This window comes from Mustela lutreola, chromosome 5 (assembly GCF_030435805.1).
Source record: "Mustela lutreola isolate mMusLut2 chromosome 5, mMusLut2.pri, whole genome shotgun sequence".
Lineage (NCBI taxonomy): Eukaryota > Metazoa > Chordata > Mammalia > Carnivora > Mustelidae > Mustela > Mustela lutreola.
The window spans coordinates 81,634,309-81,653,340 of record NC_081294.1 but is presented as its reverse complement, the minus strand read 5'-3'; the positions used below and the strand labels follow the sequence as shown (position 1 = coordinate 81,653,340).

The following is a 19,032-nucleotide window of genomic DNA, read 5'->3' as shown; positions in this document are numbered from 1 at the left end:
CGGGCTCACCCCGCAGGCCGGATCCTGGGAAAACTGGCCGAAGCCGGCAAGGGTAAGAATGCTCACCCAAGGACGCTCTTCTGTCTGCCGGCAGCGCCTGGTCCGTAGGGGAGGGAAAATGCCCTTCGTCCCCTCCTTTCCAAACCCAGAGGGCGGGCGAAACAGAATGTGGAATGAGACCTTGGAACGGCGACTTGTGAATGCCCTTCTGCGGACGCACGGGTCGCCGATCCCTCTGGCAGCGACGGCTGCCGCCATCTTGTGTGCGCCCTTCCGTGTCCTGAGAACTGACGTTGGCGCGCATGGGGTTGGGGTCCCCTTAGCACGGGCTGGACGGAAGTGCGGTTGCGCTCCGCTGGCGGGTAGGGCCCTGCCAAGGGTCGCCCCCGCCGTGGGGAATCGTTTGTCTTTATTTTGGTTCTCTTTGGGAGCGGCCCGGCATCTTGGGGGGAGGCGGTATCTTTTGCACTCCGTTTGGGGTTGCCCAGGGCTGCCCAGGAATGATTACTGTTTGGGCCAGCCGAACCCTAACAAGAGGTTCAAGAGGATTTTCACAAAAATGGTTCTGTGCTCAGAAGTGGGATGAATTGGAAGCGGACGTTCGGAGCCTGACGGGATTTCTTTTTCAGGCCTTCTCCCCGGAGCTAGCGTCAGCCCGTGTGCAGAGGGGAGGCGGGGCGTTCTGAAGCCGCGGTGGAGCAACGGACGGAACCTCGCAGAGAAACGGCGGGAATCGAGCACGTGGGAGTCTGTCGATTTGCATCTCCCATCTCCGCTGGAGGTCTTCTCCCTGCCGTAAAGAAGCAAACTGCAGAGAAGTTGTCGGTGGATGCGGGGCTCAGTCTCCATATCGTGGGACCCAGGGTAGTCTCCCGGACATAGTTTAAGGGGCGCCTGGGTGGCTCGGTTGGTTAAGCGTCTGCTTTCCGCTCAGGTCACGGTCTAGGGGTCCTGGGATGGAGCCCCGCGCAGAGCCTCCTGATCCGCGGGGAGCCGCCGCCTCCCTTGCGCCTCCATCTCTCTCTCTCTCTAATAAATAAAATCCTCTTTTTTTTTTTTTTTTAAGCCAGTTTAAGGTTGTTGGTGTCATTGAAAAAGACATGCCTTTACAGCGGTCAGCATTACATATACTACTTTTATTCTACCCAGGTTCACTAAAGGCCAAGTAAGCTCGTTATCTCTGTTACGTAATTTGTCAGGAAGAAAGATAACTGAAGATGATGGCTAGCTGTTTAATGCCTCGTGAAATTTTCATGACCAACCTAAGCATAACTGTTAATAAGTAAATCAAATAGATGTAAGTAAAATAAAAGTTTGTAAATAAAATTTCTACACTAACTACGCTTCATGGTATGTCTTAAAAATAGTTTCCAAAGTCCTTTTGGTAACTTGAAACCTTAGTTATACTGAGATTAATTAAATGATGGTTATTCATAAAATATCTGGATCATTTCCAAATAAAAGAAAATATTGAAATATTACCTACTGAACACAGATTTATCTACCTCTGGCTTCTACTTCCAGAGGAATTAAAGATACTTGGGTCTATTAGTAAACATGTTTGATGTCACACTGATAAGTTTACCGTGAGGAAGAATATACTTCTAGAAATTACACAATGTACTTATAAATGTTCCAGTTCACAGAATGCTACTGTAACAGACAGTCCAAAACTGCGAACTTCTTAGTTTTCACAAGGAATTAAGGATTCTAAGGGTTGAGACTTCTAATCAATATGTAACTAAATCTGCTTAGAAATAATTACATGGGACAGAAAGAACTGATGAAGATAATTATAATTTTTATAACTTTTTGTTTGAAACATTGCTGGTTCCTTAATGTTTTGTTTTTCCAGATTTAAGGATACCTGTTCTCTTAAGCTACCTATGACTAGCAGCAATTTGGTGAAGTATACCTTTGTAAACAAAGACATTTACTTTTTCTTCCCATTTGATCCTTCCAGAATTCAGAAACTCGTAGGTATCCTTTTCATGGGAATATAGTTAGCTATTTTCATAAACTCAGTAAGAATCTGTTCTCCTTTAACAGGACGCAATTGGAAACACTGGTTATATTGCCAACACCTTGGCTGGAATGCCATTTGAGACTCAGATATGACCACATAGCTTTAAGGACTTTAAGGAACGAAGGTTGACATTATGGAGCCAATAAAGTCCTTTGGAAAAACTACCTGATACCTAGCTTACAAGGCTTCCCAGCAGCCTTACCAGGTAAGTAGAGAAGTTTCCTGGCAGGCCCAGGAAATGTAAGATATTTGTGGAACCTCAATAAGGGAAGAATTTACCCAAATATATAGGTATTGCAGGTGAAGTCTGATAGCTAGTCCTTGGCTTATTTCCTAACTTTAAGAGGCTTTAAAGAGTTCAATCTGATATTTCTCGTGAAAAGTTCCAGGAAAGGGATGCCTGGGTGGCTAAGTCGGTTAAGCAGCTGCCTTCGTTCTGTTCATGTCATGATCCCAGCGTCCTGGGATGGAATCCCACATCCGGCTCCTTGCTCCGCAGGGAGCCTGCTTTCCCCCACCCCTCTCACTGCCTGCCTCTCTGCCTGCTTGTACTCTCTCTATCTCTGACAAATAAATAAATAAAATCTTAAATATTTTTAAAAAAGAAAAAAGTTCCAGGAAGCAGACTTAAAAGGAGCCTATATGAGCAATCACTATTTTTGCTGCACTTACGTAAATATCAGGCCAAGTTTACTGCAGACAAATTAGCTTTACTGTGATACTCTTTGGTAAAAGTGGAGTTGATCGTAGAGAGAAAAATTATGTTTGTACCTTCATCTGTATTTAAATTTGAATCCTGCTAATTGTCTTTGAGGTTTGTTACATACCCGTAAACTGGTTTGGATACTGAATTCCTCTAGCTTCCTCAAATACCTGGTTATGACTCTCCAAACTTAAGTTGCCAATTCTCTATCACCCTTCCGATTGGGAATTATGAAAAAGAAGGACTGCCCTTGAATGTCCTTGGAATGGATGATATTAGGTCCTTCTCACTACCCAGAGAGTAGCCAGACTTCAGGGACTTGAACTTCAGGTTCATATCTCCCAATTTAAAAGGGCTCTTTCAGACTCTTGGAACTGTACACCAGCTGGAAATCTAAAATCAAAATTGACTAGGAAGGTTTCTCCTCAGAAGCAGACAGCATCTTAGGTAGGCAGCTTTCCCAAGATTATGGATCAAAATGTTCATTCCCAGTAGGAAACCTTTCTTCTTTTCCTTTTTGCTACTTGCTTTGCTTTTTTGTTAATGCATAGGAAAACAATGCTCCTTAATTCTTGCACCCGTCCCTGAATCTGCCAGTAAGCAAAGCCACCCAACAAAATCCCTAGAGTCTCTGATCAAACTTGTTCTTTATAATAGGATATCCCTTGATTATCTTTTAGCTGAGCAAGGAGGCGTTTATGCTGTGGCCAACACCAACAGCTGCACTTGGATTAACATTTCTGGGCAAGTTGAGACCCAGCAATATTATATCACTGAACAAGCCAGTTGGCCCTTCAGTGGGGCCTTTCTTTGACTTATTTGATTCTCATTAGTTTGGGTCTTGGAGACCAAGGCTTCAAAGTGCACTCCAAACATTGGAAGTTATCCTGCTTAGAATAATCGTTATCAGTCTTCCTGGTGCACTGAATTCCCTCAAAATGCATGTTCACAGGCATCTTTCACAAAGCATATGATCCCCTGATGAAAAGAATGTTGGAAAAGGAGCAAAGATAATGACCAGCTTAAAGAATGTGAACCTAGAAATGAGCAAAGGAAAAAAAAGAGAGACTAACAAGAAACAGACTCAACTATAGAGAACAAACTGATGGTTACCAGAAGGGAGGTGGGTGGGAGGATGGGTGAAGTAGGTAAAGGGGATTAAGAGTCCATTTACCATGATGAGCACTGAGCAACGTATGGAATTGAATCACTATATTGTATGCCGAAAACTGATATAACACTATATGTTAACTATTTTGGAATTAAAATTAAAAACAATTAAAAAAATGTGAATCTGAAGCTATAACCTGTGAATATCATACAGAGATTCCACAAAAACTGTAAGAACCTGAGTTTAGCAGCGAGTGGCACAAATGCCTTAAATTTTGGAGACATCTCTCAGGTAGGCTGAGAATCTGATAAAAAGAGGGAAATTGTTGAAAACAAGGAAACAGGCCTGCCCAAAATAGAGTCACCTTTACTAAGTACCATAGCACAAAAGTGATACATAATTACAATTTTGGCTTTCTGAGAAATGGAATCCTTAACCAGTCAATCAAGAATTGCCTGATCAGTACTAGTTAGGTAACATGCCTGATAGACTGCTACCATCCCCTAAAGGAAGGTAACCTTGCAATTACCAACCTGCTTTTTTGCCTAGGATAATTTCCTTGTTGCTGCTCTCCCTTACGCTTATAAAGGTCTTCCATTTTGTGGAGCTCTTCTCTATCTGCTAGATTGCATTCTGCCTGATTTGAAACTATTTTTGTTCAAATAAACTCTTGAACATTTTAATGGGCCTCAGTTTATCTTTTAACAATTCAAACTGATTTTCTATTGAGCAGCAGCAAAGTAAAAACTCAAAGTCCTATCAGCTCAAATTGATCACCATAGATTTGTCTCTGGAGGAAAAGAAAGACATCTAATTTGATAAGCCTCCTTTTTGTTTTGCCTCTTCCACTGATCAAGTGAACCCACTGTTGGGATCTTGTATGGAAAATCTAGGGTACAAAAGGACAGCACCAAGCTATTAAATTCAACCTAGTGATGAAAAGCAGATGGAAAACAGAGAAGCTGATATGTCCACAGGTTCAGGCTGGCAACTTCAGGAAGCACGTGTGCACTTACTCAGTTAATATTTGCTGCATGCCAGGTAGAAGGGCTTCACACAGAAAGTGTGCTAAAATGGAATGACTTTGAGCAGCTGGCTTTGTCAAGTGCTTCCTGCGCTCCAGCCCTGCCCTAAGTGCCTTCCATTTATTTATTTGTTCAGTCCTCACAGTAACCTTCTTAGGTGAGAACAGTTTCTATCTATAGTTAACAAACAAGGAAGCTGAGACACAGAGGGTTAAAGAAGGTGCTTAATGTCACACCGTTGACACGTGGTGTAGCTTAGATTCAAACAAGGTCATCTGACCCAAAGTCCACATTTTTACCACTAAATCAATCCTGTCCATGTTCTCCAAGGATTCACCATCTTTGGCAAAAACTTAGAATCTCTCTCTCTGGTGATAAGGGGAGTTTCATGAATCAATCCACATTTTCCTGCCTATTTCACCTTGTGACCAGAGAAATAGATTTTACTATTAGTGCATGTAAGGTATGTATGTCAAGAAATGCAAATTAGTGGGCTAAAACACTATGAGGGAAATTCATGCTTATTAAGGAGCAGATGGACTAAAATATCTTTGTCATAGGACAGGGACTATAAGTCCGCAAAGAGGTGAAATAAAGAATTGAATTAATGACTTCTTCCTGAAGAAGAGCGCAGTGTCCAACTGCTGATGTTACAGAAAAATAACAAATAGAAATCGTGAGAGCTTGGCTGGGTTTGTGTACTTTGTGCATGCTGCCTGTTAAGCAGGACACTGAAGCTGAAATTTTACACACGAGATAGGCAATCGTAACAAACTCATTTGTGTGTTAGATATTTTTCCAAGAAGGGGGGAAAAAAACGGCCTACATTTGGAGAAAGCTGTCCAGTCAAAGCCTTGATAATCTTCTATTAAGAACTTTTTAAAGTCCATTAGATTGTGAGGCTTTTGAGACAATTGTGCAGTTCTTGATAAAACATTATCAAGTGAATTATTTATAAAGCTGCAGTAATCTGCAAACTCTGATGAACAAATCTTTTTGATGTCCTCATCTCCTGGAGGGCTGTTCTGGTGCTGCCCTCTGCTCCCTTCTGCAGGGATTCTGGGCTCTTTTTTGTTAGGGCTCAGTCACCTCAAAAGGTGGCACAGCTGCCAGAGAGAGGCAGAGGATGGGAAGGAGGTATCAAGTCAAGATGCCCCTCTGAGCCCTTTAGTGCCCCCAGCTGCCAGGTTGCTGGGAGAGGTTAGGCAGCGACAGAATATTGAAAACAATTGACTGGCACACATGCACACACATTTGGTAGTGGTTTTTTAAACAGCTTAAGAGTGTTGATAACTGTCACTCACCAAAGGCTCTTCCCAACCCTTCAGAGGAAAGCCATTAGGAAAATCTGTTTCACAGTCCCAGAAACAAATATGGATCCTTTTTTTTTTTTTTTTGGAGTAATGTTACTAGGTCACACAAAAGATTCCAAATCTGCACCATTGGAGTTTTCCTTCTTCATATATGAAGCCATTTTGAGGCAATATAACTCTTTCCATTCAGTGGGGGGGGGGGGGGGACCTGAAGCATTGGCATCAGACATATTTAGCTTTGAAACCTAATGCCTTCATTGTGTGACCTTGGCACATTCCTTAACATTTCTGAGCCTGTTTCCTCAATGAGACAATGCAGATAATATGAATACAGTTTTAGCTGTTGTGAGAACTGGAGTTGGTGTAGTAAATCATAGCACATATTACATCTTGGGTATTTAGAAATAGAAGCTATTTTAATGATGGTTTGTTCATTCAACAATATTTAAGAGTCTTCCAGGAACTGAGCCCTGTTTCAAGCACAGAAGTCATAGCCAACCTCATGGATTCCTCGTCTTTCCTGAGACTATAGTCTTTAGAATTGTTAGTATTTGCCAGGTGGAATGAACTGGAGTTTATTTCAAGATGATGGGTTGTCCTCTTAGCTTCATCATGTTTCCTGACAAAGTACTATAACATCCTATAATCCAGCCTCTCTCACTTTAGAACATCAAAATCGAGTGATGGAGTTGTCATTCTCCTTCTAAATAGAGAAGTCTTTAGTGAGGGAGAAGAAAATGAAACTCACAATGGAACAGCAGGCTATTATATAGGTGTGGAGTAGTTATTGTTGCTGGTTGCTACTGTGGTTTAACCATGTTGCCAGCTTGTGATTAAGGAAATAATGTTACATCATGTTAATGTTCTGCTATGGGGAACAAAATGTAAATAGACATTTCTAACACGTACACCATTCTTATAAGTGGATAATTGTTTTCCTACACCTGTTGGCTTGGTATGGCAGTAGGGCCATTGCCTCGTGATGAACCTTAGAACACAGCTCAGTCTGCCATAGTTTTAGTGTTCCCTAGTAGGAAGCTGAGTTTGTAAAGAGCTGAAAAGTATACGTCTCTGGCATGTAAGAAAAGCAGAGGTTTAAGGGCATGATTTCCAAAAGGAAGCTTCACTCATCTTATTATAACTGATTGAAATTGTATGAAATTTTATGTATTAAAGATATATGTTAAGTTGATAATATTCCCTGTATATACTACATGTATATAAATTTTAAGTAAATTAAACTTCTAAGTACACAAGGGAAGGTTTGATACTTAAAGTGTTTCTATTATTAATTGTTTCTAATAAACAAAACCATAACCTTTTCATTTCTTTTATGTAAATTCAGATTGGCATACATATTAACATTTTGAAATTCAAAATCATTAATTCAGTTTCCAAAAGTACCAAAACAAAACAAAAGGCAACAACTCACATATCAAATGTGGTTTTCCCTGATGTGTAGTATTCTGTATTTTAGATCTTTACACCATTATGTCTTTTCCAGGATCATGTTTCCATAATAAACATGCATAATCTTCATAATGAGAAAAATACTGCAAAACTAAATAAAATAGATGTATACATACATATTTATTTTCCTAAATTACTTTAACTTAAATTAATTTCATGTGAATATTTTTTAGTAAATGTATACCTTCAAGATAGCCACAGAAACAAGGCTGGGAAATCATTGCTCTGTTCTGGTTTCCTAAATGTTAGTCATTTATTACATCAACTCCATGGTTTTTGCCAAAATTTATGTATGTACTTGGCATATATATTTAAGTCTTACATTTTTTACTTCAAAAGATTCATAAAATATATATAAATATATATATATTCATAAAGTATATATAAAATATAAAATGAAATTTTATATTCTAATCCTACCTGGAAATGATCATTATTTGCCATGAAGGAAGAGAAAGCACAAAATAAATATAATTAATGTGGTAATATTAAATTCCAAACAAATACCATTTTCTGCTTAAAAGCACTGATCCAGGGGCACCTGGGTGGCTCAGTGGGTTAAGCCTCTGCCTTTGGCTCAGGTTGTGATCTCAGGGTCCTAGGATCGAGCCCCACATTGGGCTTTCTGCTCGGCAGGGAGCCTGCTTCCACCTCTCTCTCTCTCTCTGCCTGCCTCTCTGCCTACTTCTGATCTCTCTCTCTGTCAAATAAATAAAAAATAAAACTTAAAAAAAAAAAAAAGGCTCTGATCCTGAGGTTTGTTCACTCTTCATTAAAAAAATAAGATTAATGGGCTTGAGGAGGTCAAAGATAATCTACCACAAAACTGAGAGATTATCTTTGTAATAATTAGAAGTGCTAAAGTAGTATTGAACATGGGATTGTGTTAATAAAATGTAAAACTGTATTATTAATCTTGATGCCCTTGCCACCCACAAACATTTCCTATGCTATTGTGTCTCACATGCTTTGAGAACCATTGGTCTCAACTGGCCAGGGCAAATGCAGTACTAGTGCCTTGGAAAACACCTCTAGAATTACAGGGTTCATACTTTTGCCCATAATTCACTACAGTGATAATAAAGTGACCAGAGATCCCAGTTCAACACATCCATGCCAACTTTACACTGTTGTCCCAGCATAATCATTCATCACATTCTCTTTTACACTCAAATGTGTCCTAATTTGGGATAATCTGTTATATTCTCACCAGGTTGATATTCATCTGCCTATCCTTTTTCTTTTTCTTTTTTTTTTTCCTAAGATTTTTATTTATTTATTTGACAGATCACAGCAGAGAGGCAGGCAGACAGACGGGGGTGAGGGGAAGCAGGCTCCCCACTGAGCAGAGAGCCCGATGAGGGGCTTGATCCCAGGACCCTGGGATCCTGACCTGAGCCGAAGGCAGAGTCTTTAACCCATTGAGCTACTCAGGCACCACTGCCTATGCTTTTTTGAGCACCTACTCTGGACCTGGCTCTGTGAAAATCACTGGGAGTACAAAGGTGAGTAAAATAGTTTCCAGCCCTCAAAGAGCTCAAAAACAGAAAATCAGGGCAAGGGAAGCATTCAGTGACAATACAAGTGATAAAAGGTCATGCATAGGTCTGTGCCTTGTGCTGTAGGAACCACAGAGAGGGAGGGCAGATGAAACAAACACTGCAGCTTTCTCAGTGAAAAGGGCAAGACCCATAATGTAGGGAAATGTTGAATCAGCTCTACAGAAGCAGGCTGGCCTTTCCCTTTTAAGATAATGTTTTACTCTGTGTTCACGAGTGTTTGGGAAACGGTGCAGTGAGGATGAAGGAGGAACACAGTTTCCTATACATACTTATTTCTTCATTGGTTAGAAGGCGTGAGAACGTCTAACCCATAATTCATTACAGTGAGTATCAAAGTGACCATAGATCCCAGTTCAACAGGTCCAGTCCAACTTTGGTGCGTAAATCTTATAATGTGTAGAGAGAGAGAAAAATATTTCAGAGGGAAGATATTCTCCACAATTTACTAGTTTTAAAATATAGATCATGTTATTAATCTGCTTCAAACCCTTCATGGGTTGATCTCTGTTGTCAAAATAAAATCTACTCCTTCCCATGGTCCACAGGCTGCGCCCTTCCTCTTGCTGTTCACTTTAGCGCACTAAGCTTTGGTCAACCTGGTCAATATGCCAGGTTCTTTCCCTGGAGCTCTTGCCTTTATTTTTGCTTCCCTTCTGCCTGGAGCACCACTCTAAGACTGATTTATCTCATGCTCCAGGTCTTAGTTCAGATGTCACCTGCTTAGAGAGGCCTTCCCTAATCCATCCACTCCTTCCTACGTCACCTGGCTCATCATGTTTATCATCTTCATAGCACTGACCATAGTGTATCTGTTTCTTGGTTATTGTCTGTTTCTCCCATGAAGGAAAGAGCATGACTGTAGTATTCCCTGTGTCCAGGATAGTGAGAGGCAACAAAATAAGAGATTAATAAACATTTGTTGATTGGACTAATAGAACAGTTTGAGAGGAAAAAAAAAATATTGCCAAATACTTATTTAATTAAAAAAATTCATAAAGACCATTAAAAAAATGTTCTGTCCCCCCAAAATGGGGACATATAAGACAAGAAAGAGAGGGGCTAAAGTCTGGGTTTCCAGGTTTGTGGGAGCTTGGTGAGGTTGAGAAAAGACCAACTGGTAGGAGCCTCATTGTAACAATTAAAAATTATTCACCCCTCCAGTGAGTGGTACTTGCCACAGGATACAATACTCTGTATCTGCAATGAGACTGCAAAGTATTTTTGCAATACACTTTGATACACTTTGAATATCCATTTCCAGATTACACAAAGGACATCTCAGGTGACCTTGAGTAAATCATTTTGGTAAGTTTCTGTGTTACTTAAATGAGCTATCTCTATGGAGAAAAGAGATGCAGCTTGTTAATTTACATTTGCAAAGACACTTTGAAATCTCTGGATGAAAGAACTTCTGTAGGGAAGTGCTGAGAGTGAGGTAATACGCTGTGTCAAACTCTAGAGGCAGACGGGGCAGGCTTCAGGACACTAAATAGGAGCCTCTAGCATACTATTTTTCAAATTAATCATCTAAGAAAACACCCTACTTTCACCCTACTTGAGTGTTTTAATCACATGTATAAGTTATTATTCTAATAATTATTTCTTTTAGTGTTTCCCTCCCAAAGTCCCAAGTTTGTGTAAAGGGAATTTTTAGAGGGATTGCCTATGAGGTTTTCCCTCCTTAACACTTAGTTTTTTTTATTCTTACCCTACATTAATGGCATTTGGTTCCTAAGCATGAGAGTCTCTGTTACTGAGCTGATTGGGACCCAAATGAGGTCATTTCATCAATTCTAGACAGATGTTTACAAGTTGCAGTCAGAGATTAAAATAAGCTCAGGAAGGAGAAAAGAGAATTTCAAAGAAAGCTGCCAGTCTATGAGTTAATTATATCCATTTATAAGAATGGTATTAATAGTTACTTAAGAAATAATTCCAATAGAATAGAACATTTTCTTAGGATAATGATCGCTTTCAGCAAGTCAAAAGTAAGATATGAATTGTGTAAAACTGTCAAGGCAAAAGACAAGCTTAAAAAAACAGAAACAGGCAACCACCTTTTCTAGCATGTTACACTGATTTATACTTGTGATTGTGCCCAAATGATCACATAGCTTTCTTTACATTTTTCTTCACCTTATAATTAAATTGTGTTTCTTTGGGAGAGAGGCAGGCATTAAATAATTTTATTACTCGCCTTCAGAAGTAGGGAGGATTTGCCTTTACTGCACCTTGCTCTTCCTGAAAGAGAACCAAGCTCCCTGACCCTTTTAGTGGGTTCAGACAAGATATTTGCCCTTGGCACTGCCCCTTGAGATGGCTGCAGATCTTGATATTCTTTTTCTGTTCATCATATCTTTTTGAAATTTTATTTAGCTTCTTCACCTTTGAAATGTCTTCTTCCTCAGAAGATAGCTCATCCCCTTCTAGCTGCTCAGAGGCATGCATAGCTGGGTTCGTTCCAGGTCAAGGGCTGCACGTTGTCAGTTATCACCCATCAGCTCATTACTGGGTGCATCCTAAACCATATCCACAATTCTGGTGATGTGAATACTGTGCATCGAGTCACAGAAGAGGTTACCTACACCCAGCCTTAGTGGTCGAGATTTCTTCTTGTCTTCTCGTACATGGATTGTGTGAATGGAATGGGGACAATCTCGTGGATGCTCTAAGTCATATTTCTCCTTTGTTTGCCAAAGTTTTCTCAGCTTTTCAACTAGTTATCTTAGCAGATGCCTATCACTTTATGCTGGCTGGAAAGATGGAATGCATACTCCCTAGGGACTATTTGTAAACACCTGTCCCACCCTCTAATTCATCACCTTGACAACATAGTATTGAACATTATGACATGATAGAAAACAATTGAACTACTAAATTCTGGTGGGTAAGACATCCTAAACAAACACTAAAATACTATAAAGAGAGTGTTTGGTATTTTAAAATTAGTAACTTTTTGATGACTCCAGGATTTTCTCTAGTTTTTGACAGGACACCTAATTTTTTCTGTTTGTTTGGCAAAGAGCCTGATTATCTTGACTGAAAACAACTCAGGTTGTCCTCACCATCTCTTACTCAGCCAGCATCCAATATTTATTGAGCATCCACTGAGTGTAAAGCATGTTATAGTATATACGCTAAGAAAACACATCCTTCTCTACAAAGGAACGCATTCTTTATTATTTTTTTTTTAAGATTTTATTTCTTTGTTTGACAGAGATCACAAAGTAGGCGGAGAGGCAGGCAGAGAGAGAGGAGGAAGCAGGCTCCCCGCTGAGCAGAGAGTCCAATGTGGGGCTCGATTCCAGTTCCCTGGGATCATGACCTGAGCCGAAGGCAGAGGCTTTAACTCACTGAGCCACCCAGGTGCCCAGGAAGGCATTCTTTAAAGGATGAATCCAAACAAATGGGAATACCCAATTTTCAGTCACTTATCTGAGCACAATACAAACAGACAAGATTGGGGTATATCAAGAAAGCTAGTTAACAAAGTCTGCACATGGGCATGTATCACATCCATCTATTGGTTTTATAAGTTGTCTCAGAAGCCCCCGCATTTAGAAATGGCATCAAAATCCTGAAAATGAAATACAGTATACCATTTATTTAGAAGAGCATCTCACCTTGATATTCACCAGGCAGCATCTGTGCTCATGTCTCACCTGCTAACCCACTAATTATTCTCATAATGATAAGCATAGTACCTGCTTCAAAGGTTCACTGAAAGTCTTCAGGCAGGAATGTGGCATGGTAGAAGAGTGGGGCTTTGAGAGAGAGAGACCTAGATTTGAGTCCAGCTTTACCACTTACTTCCTGTCATCTCTCTGTGGGTAAATGACTAAATCTTATTCCTGTTTCCTCATCTCTGAAATGGATATAATAGCACTGAATTCATGTAGTCATGCAGGGGAAATGAGATCAGGTGTTAAAAGGCAGACAGCCATAGAAAGCCTGAAAGTAGTAAGTGCTCAAGAAATAGGAGTAACTTTCTCACTTCACTCCTATTGAACTGAAGTCTGTGTGTCAGAGGATGAAGAAAACAAAGACTTCTAGCAGCTGTGATCACTTTCTCCTATGAAATTTATGCACATTGCATGAAGGTCAATTTTAATTTCATGGTGACTATGTACAACCATGTATTATCTCTTGTGTTATTTATTGTTTTAACCAAACTAGGTATTTATCTCCTCAGCTGAATGAAAAGTCCTTATGCACAAGGCCTATTAGCACCTTTTATATATGTACTTTTAGGGTATACATAGAGTGTTCACTATATATTTTTCTAGTGACTAAAACTTAAATAACATGCTAAATACCTATGATCAAACCATGATACCATGATTTTTTTTTTTTTTTTTGAGGGCAGGAACTATCATATATAGGTACTTGCTGAAGACAAGGACCTTGTCTTCATAAAGTAGTTCTTCCCATATCATTGGGTGCTATGTTTTGATCTTACAAATTTTATCATTCCTAGGATGTAGTATTATGTCTTCTTGCACATAGAAAATATTCTGTGTATGTCTGATGCATTAGTGAATACTCTTAGACAGTATCAATGTTGGTGGAATTGAAACATGGGAATATAATTCCATGAATTGAGAGGGATATACATATAGTCACGGGGAAAATATGGTTATAAATTATCTAAACAACTTCAGGGAATCTAGGTCTTATAGAACTCTTCCATCCTGGTGGGGCTGAGATATGATACTGTGTCATCCAGGTGAAGTGGGTCCCAAACAGCAGACCATTCATCGTGACAAGCTAAGTCCCAAGAATCTAATAAAAAACTGTGTTTAAACCTCTGCTAAATACTCCTGGGGTAAAAGAAAATAAACGGTTGTTTGAAATTATTTTAGGATTTGCAAACTTGAAACAAACATGTTGGTGCTAATGATTCGCTAGCTTTAGAGGTCCTCAAGTGAATAGGTCCTACCTTGCACCTGAAAAGCAATTAGTCTCACAACTCATGAACATTTACTTTACGGTTCCATGAAATTGTGGCTCTGTTGTGGGTGGCCACGGGAGCATTTTGGAAAGTAAACAATTCCTTAAATTCAGTTGTTTAATATTGTGCTTTGTGGAATATCAGGGTAAATTATACACACACTCCCACCCTCTAAGAACTTAGTACTTGGTAGGGATGCAGATATACGTACAAGTAACTCAAATATAAAATAGATGATAAATGAGACACAAAATGTATCTTAGTAATTATGACTTACATATTACTTTACAAAAGGCAAAATTTTGGCCCCACTATTCACCTTGCATATTCTGATTTCTCACTACTCCCCAATCAAAAAGATTATTAATAGCTTGAAGATTTTAAGATATCAATAAACACCTTTTCAGGTTCTGTATGGAAGATCTTGATCACACACACTTACATAAATATATAATATCACTGGTGGCTCATATTAGTCACATGCAGTAGTATTAAAGTCCTAAAATTAGGGCGCCTGGATGGCTCAGTGGGTTAAAGCCTCTGCCTTCAGCTCAGGTCATGGTCCCAGGGTCCTGGGATCCAGCCCCACATCCGGCTCCCCGCTCAGCAGGGAGCCTGCTTCCTCCTCTCTCTCTGCCTGCCTCTCTGCCCACTTGTGATCTCTCTGTCAAATAAATAAATAAAATCTTTTTAAAAAATCCTAAAACTTCCAGTAAGCAAGCAATTTCCTCTAGCAACATGATGAACAGCCCCAAAACAGCCACTTATGATCCTAGACCTTTTAGGACTTCTTGTTGCTTTGTCAGTGTTCTTAAAAAGGCAGTCCTTTCTACCCAGCCTCAGGGGAACTCAGGCAGACAGACTCTCACTATTAAAAGACTCCTGGGGGACTTACTGAATGTCTCAGCTGCTTGTCTTCACTGATCTTGTGCTTCTTAATGTAGCACAGGAAATAATGAACTTGTGGATGTAAATATATTCTCTGTTCCTATAAGCTTATCTAGGGATGATTCTGTTTGTGGAACCCCAAACAGATTTACCCCAAACAGGTGTTCTGACAGGCTTTCTCTGAGAACCAGACTTTTTAACCTCCTTGATTTATTTATTTTTTTTTTAAATGGAGAAAAAAAAAAAAAGGCCCCTACAGAAGTCATTTATTTTGGCCAAAGTCACAGTGTTTAGAATGATTGAAGAGTTTCTTTGGTTTTAGACTCCAAGTAATAGGAATAGAATGTAGAATATGATGTTTGTTTGACTGCAAAGAACCATCTTATACTTTTTTTTTTTTGTCCAAATGATGATGTTACCTATTCCCATAGATGATTTCTGTTCAGTGAAGAATAAAGTTGAAATTTAAGAAAGGAAAATCTAGATCTGAAATGCTTGGATTCAAACCCAGATAATAGCAACATAATGGCCATAATCATATTTTATCCAATGGACACTTAAAAGCATCCCTGTATAATTTCTGGAAACAAAAAATGGATACAATATGGGCCTGGCATTTATACTATTAATATCTCCCAACATGATTGTATATGATGGAATATTGTATAAATATTGTATATGAAAGGAATCTCCTTTTAGGGATCTAATTCTGCCAGTAAATATCTGGATGACCTCACCAAATCACTTAATTTCTCCCGACCTCCATTTTATCATCTGTATGAAAGTGAGATATTCTCTTAAGTTTTTATTTCCTCAAAAATCCTATGACTGTTTTAGGATTTCCTCTTTGCTGAATGTTGGTAGTTTTATATGCCCATCACTGTCTGAAGCAAAATGAAATGATTTTAGAATTGAAATCACTTTGAGCTCCAGGAACTACATCTTACCCAAAGTCAAAGGCACCTGGCCTCTTCACTCAATTATCAGAAAGTAATTGGGGTGAGAGTTAATACATTCAAATGGAAGGAATAAGGTATTCTGGTCCGATTGCCAGCTTACTCTCCATCTCAAGGAAAGTAAATATAATGCATTTTGGAAGATACATTTGCCAACCAGATTGGTTTTCTACAGAGACCTTCCCAGGCCTCAGATACACTGGTCCGTAGATAACAGGTTGTTACCTTAGAGATACCCATAATCATCTACCTACTTCTTCCTCAAGTCCCACATGGAAATCAATGTGATGGTGATTTAGTAAAAACACACAGATGACAAATCTCCTTTTTTTCTTTTAAACCCTGAAGAAAAAAAACAGAGGAACTTTTTTTTTTTTTTTAAGATTTTATTTATTTATTTGACAGAGAGAGATCACAAGTAGGCAGAGAGGCAGGCAGAGAGAGAGGAGGAAGCAGGCTCCCCGCCGAGCAGAGAGCCCGATATGGGACTCGATCCCGGGATGCGAGATCATGACCTGAGCCGAAGGCAGCGGCCTAACCCACTGAGCCACCCAGGTGCCCAGGAACTTTTATATGAAAAAAAAGCTTCATAAATTTCCCATTATAAAACAAACTTCCAGATTCATTAGCATGGAATTCGGTCTTGGTGCACGTATGTTTTTCCCCTCTTTTAGAGTCATTTAATCCCTCAGGGTCAAGTACTTTCAAATAGCTGCTATTTCAAATTGTAATAAAACACACTTTTTTTTAGTAGAAGAAAAAGTCTGCTATAAATCCCTCTCCTGTCGACAGGCAGAACATCTTTAGAAAATGAGAGAAAGATGCTCAAGCAGTCCTCTCTAAAAAACCCAAAAATCTGATTCTGTTATTTTCTATAGCCATAGGCCAGCAACAAGTTCATTTTTGAACAACAACAACCAAAAAAAAAAAAAAAAAATGGGGAGAGGAGTCCAAGGAATTACATAAAGTTGATCCCTATTTTTGAAGGCAGAATAAATTTAATAAATAAGCAATCAGTTTGATGAGTAAACTTGTATTAAAGACCTACTTGTGCTAGTCACAATCCTGGACCTCATAAAGACACAAGGACACATGAAGTATCACAGTCCCTATTATGAAGTTCATTACACAACACTCACTATTTTCATAGACGTTTGAGGATTATTATAATTTTTTTAAAAAAGGGCTTACTGATATCCAGATTCCAATACTGTGTGACTAGAAGAGGAGTGGTACATAGAATGTCTGTCTGTAATATATAATGATACAGTATATAAATATATGATATCGGTCGATATGAATCTACCTATAAGGCATGGGATGGGAGGAGAAAACATGCTAGCTTATGGATAAAGATGACAAGGAAAAGGAGTTCAATGTGGCACATAGCAAGATGACCATACATCTTCAAGCATAGACTATCCCGGATATAGCCGTGATTCCTTCCCAAAAGGATGCACTGTATTATAAAACTTTACCCTGTTTAGGAAGAGAACTAGAAATGACAGGTGTGGCTTCAAACAGTAGGTCGTAGAAATGACCTACTGAGTTCCTATTGGTTATTGACCAAATTAATTCCTAATATGAGAGACACCCACTCATAGCGAGGAAGGAAAAGGTGGGAGTGGGGAGGAGAAAAACAATACAAAACAAGGTGAGAACAAAGAAGCTGCTAAGACTATGCTTGCTGTGCTCTAATCCTTGAGTTAGGGATAGAGACGGATGAAATGGACACATCCTCTGCCTGAAGACTTGCCTAATGTAGCATGATCTCATTGCATGTCTTTTCCAGCAAAATCTTCAATTACGATTCTGACATGAGCCTCCTCATCACCCCGAAATCTGAAGAATTCAATGGACTGACTCTTTGTCATCTGGTTGAACCCTACTGAGAGAAAAACTCGCCTGTGAGGCTGCAGATGCCATTGCCAGCCTAGCCCACACTCATCAAAGGTGAATACCTTGGTTCATTAACTTTTCCTAAAGAAGTGACATTCCTACTTAGTATTCACCTACTTGGAGTTTTCATGAAAACCATTAAAGCCACCTGTCCAAAGTTTGTACCTAGAGAAAAGTGACACACTGGAAATTAATAATGACAGTCAGAAATTAATAATGAAAAGGCAGAAAAGGAAAAAAATCAGCGTTTACTCAGATTTGGCTTTTGGTAGCTTTCTCCATTGTGCTGTTCAGTAGATGTTGTTCATACAGCCTTTTGCTCACCCAAATAAACGAATACTTGGATTTTAAAAAGGTGATGAATGGGATAGTGGTCTCTCTTACATTTGGAAAATAAATTAATGCCAGCATTTTTCCAAAGAAGGACCTCATTGTTTGCTTAAGTTATTCAATGTACAAAAACTCATGTACCTTCAGCATCTTAGGAATAGATTTACGCTGAGCTATCTTGATGTATCACAGACCACAAGTGCCAGTGGCAGGGTAGTGTATGGAAGCTGTATCTGCACATACCACTTTGCATTCTTAAAATTACCTCCAGCTAGAAATTGACTGAGTAAATAATGGTGGGAATTCTTAGGAGAAAAACCAAACATTTAGGGATTGGAGAAGAGGTTTTAAACATCACATTTTATGGCTATCTTACTCAAAATACATCACCATGCCCAGTTTAGATACAAAATAACACTGAAAGTATTGTCTTTTGTTTCTGCCACTTGCAAATTAACTACTCTGTTCTCTTCAAATAATAGTAATGATAACCATTTAATGTTTTCCCAGGCTCCCAGCTACATAATGAACATGTCCTATTTCATAATGTTCCCCATAAGCCTATGATGCAGGTAATATTATACAAATGAAGAAATTAAGGAAGAGAGAAATTAGGTAATTTTCCCAGTATCATGCAGTAATAATCAGGTAGTTTGGCTCCAAACTTCCCTTTTAAACAGAATACCATCCTTTACTACCTGACCCCATCTGTTGATTTAAATATAGAATCTTTAGTTTGTTACTTAAAACCCTTCAAGCCTTACTTTAATTGACCCTTCCAGATTTATCTCGTATTTC

At 39.2% G+C, this 19,032-nt stretch overlaps 1 protein-coding gene and 1 long non-coding RNA gene across 3 annotated transcripts in view; one reads left to right on the top strand and one right to left on the bottom strand.

Moving 5' to 3' along the window:
• KCTD16 (potassium channel tetramerization domain containing 16) overlaps positions 1-19,032 on the bottom strand; it is a 281,874-nt gene that overhangs the window by 218,157 nt on the left and 44,685 nt on the right. The gene's annotated exons all lie outside the window — the stretch shown is intronic.
• On the top strand, positions 730-18,060 carry LOC131832204 (uncharacterized). Of its 2 annotated transcripts, none has more exons than XR_009353944.1 (3): positions 730-864; positions 2,050-2,231; positions 17,798-18,060. It is a non-coding gene; the product is annotated as an uncharacterized LOC131832204 (long non-coding RNA). The 2 variants fall into 2 exon arrangements; XR_009353945.1 differs by lacking the exon at positions 17,798-18,060 and adding an exon at positions 3,682-4,471.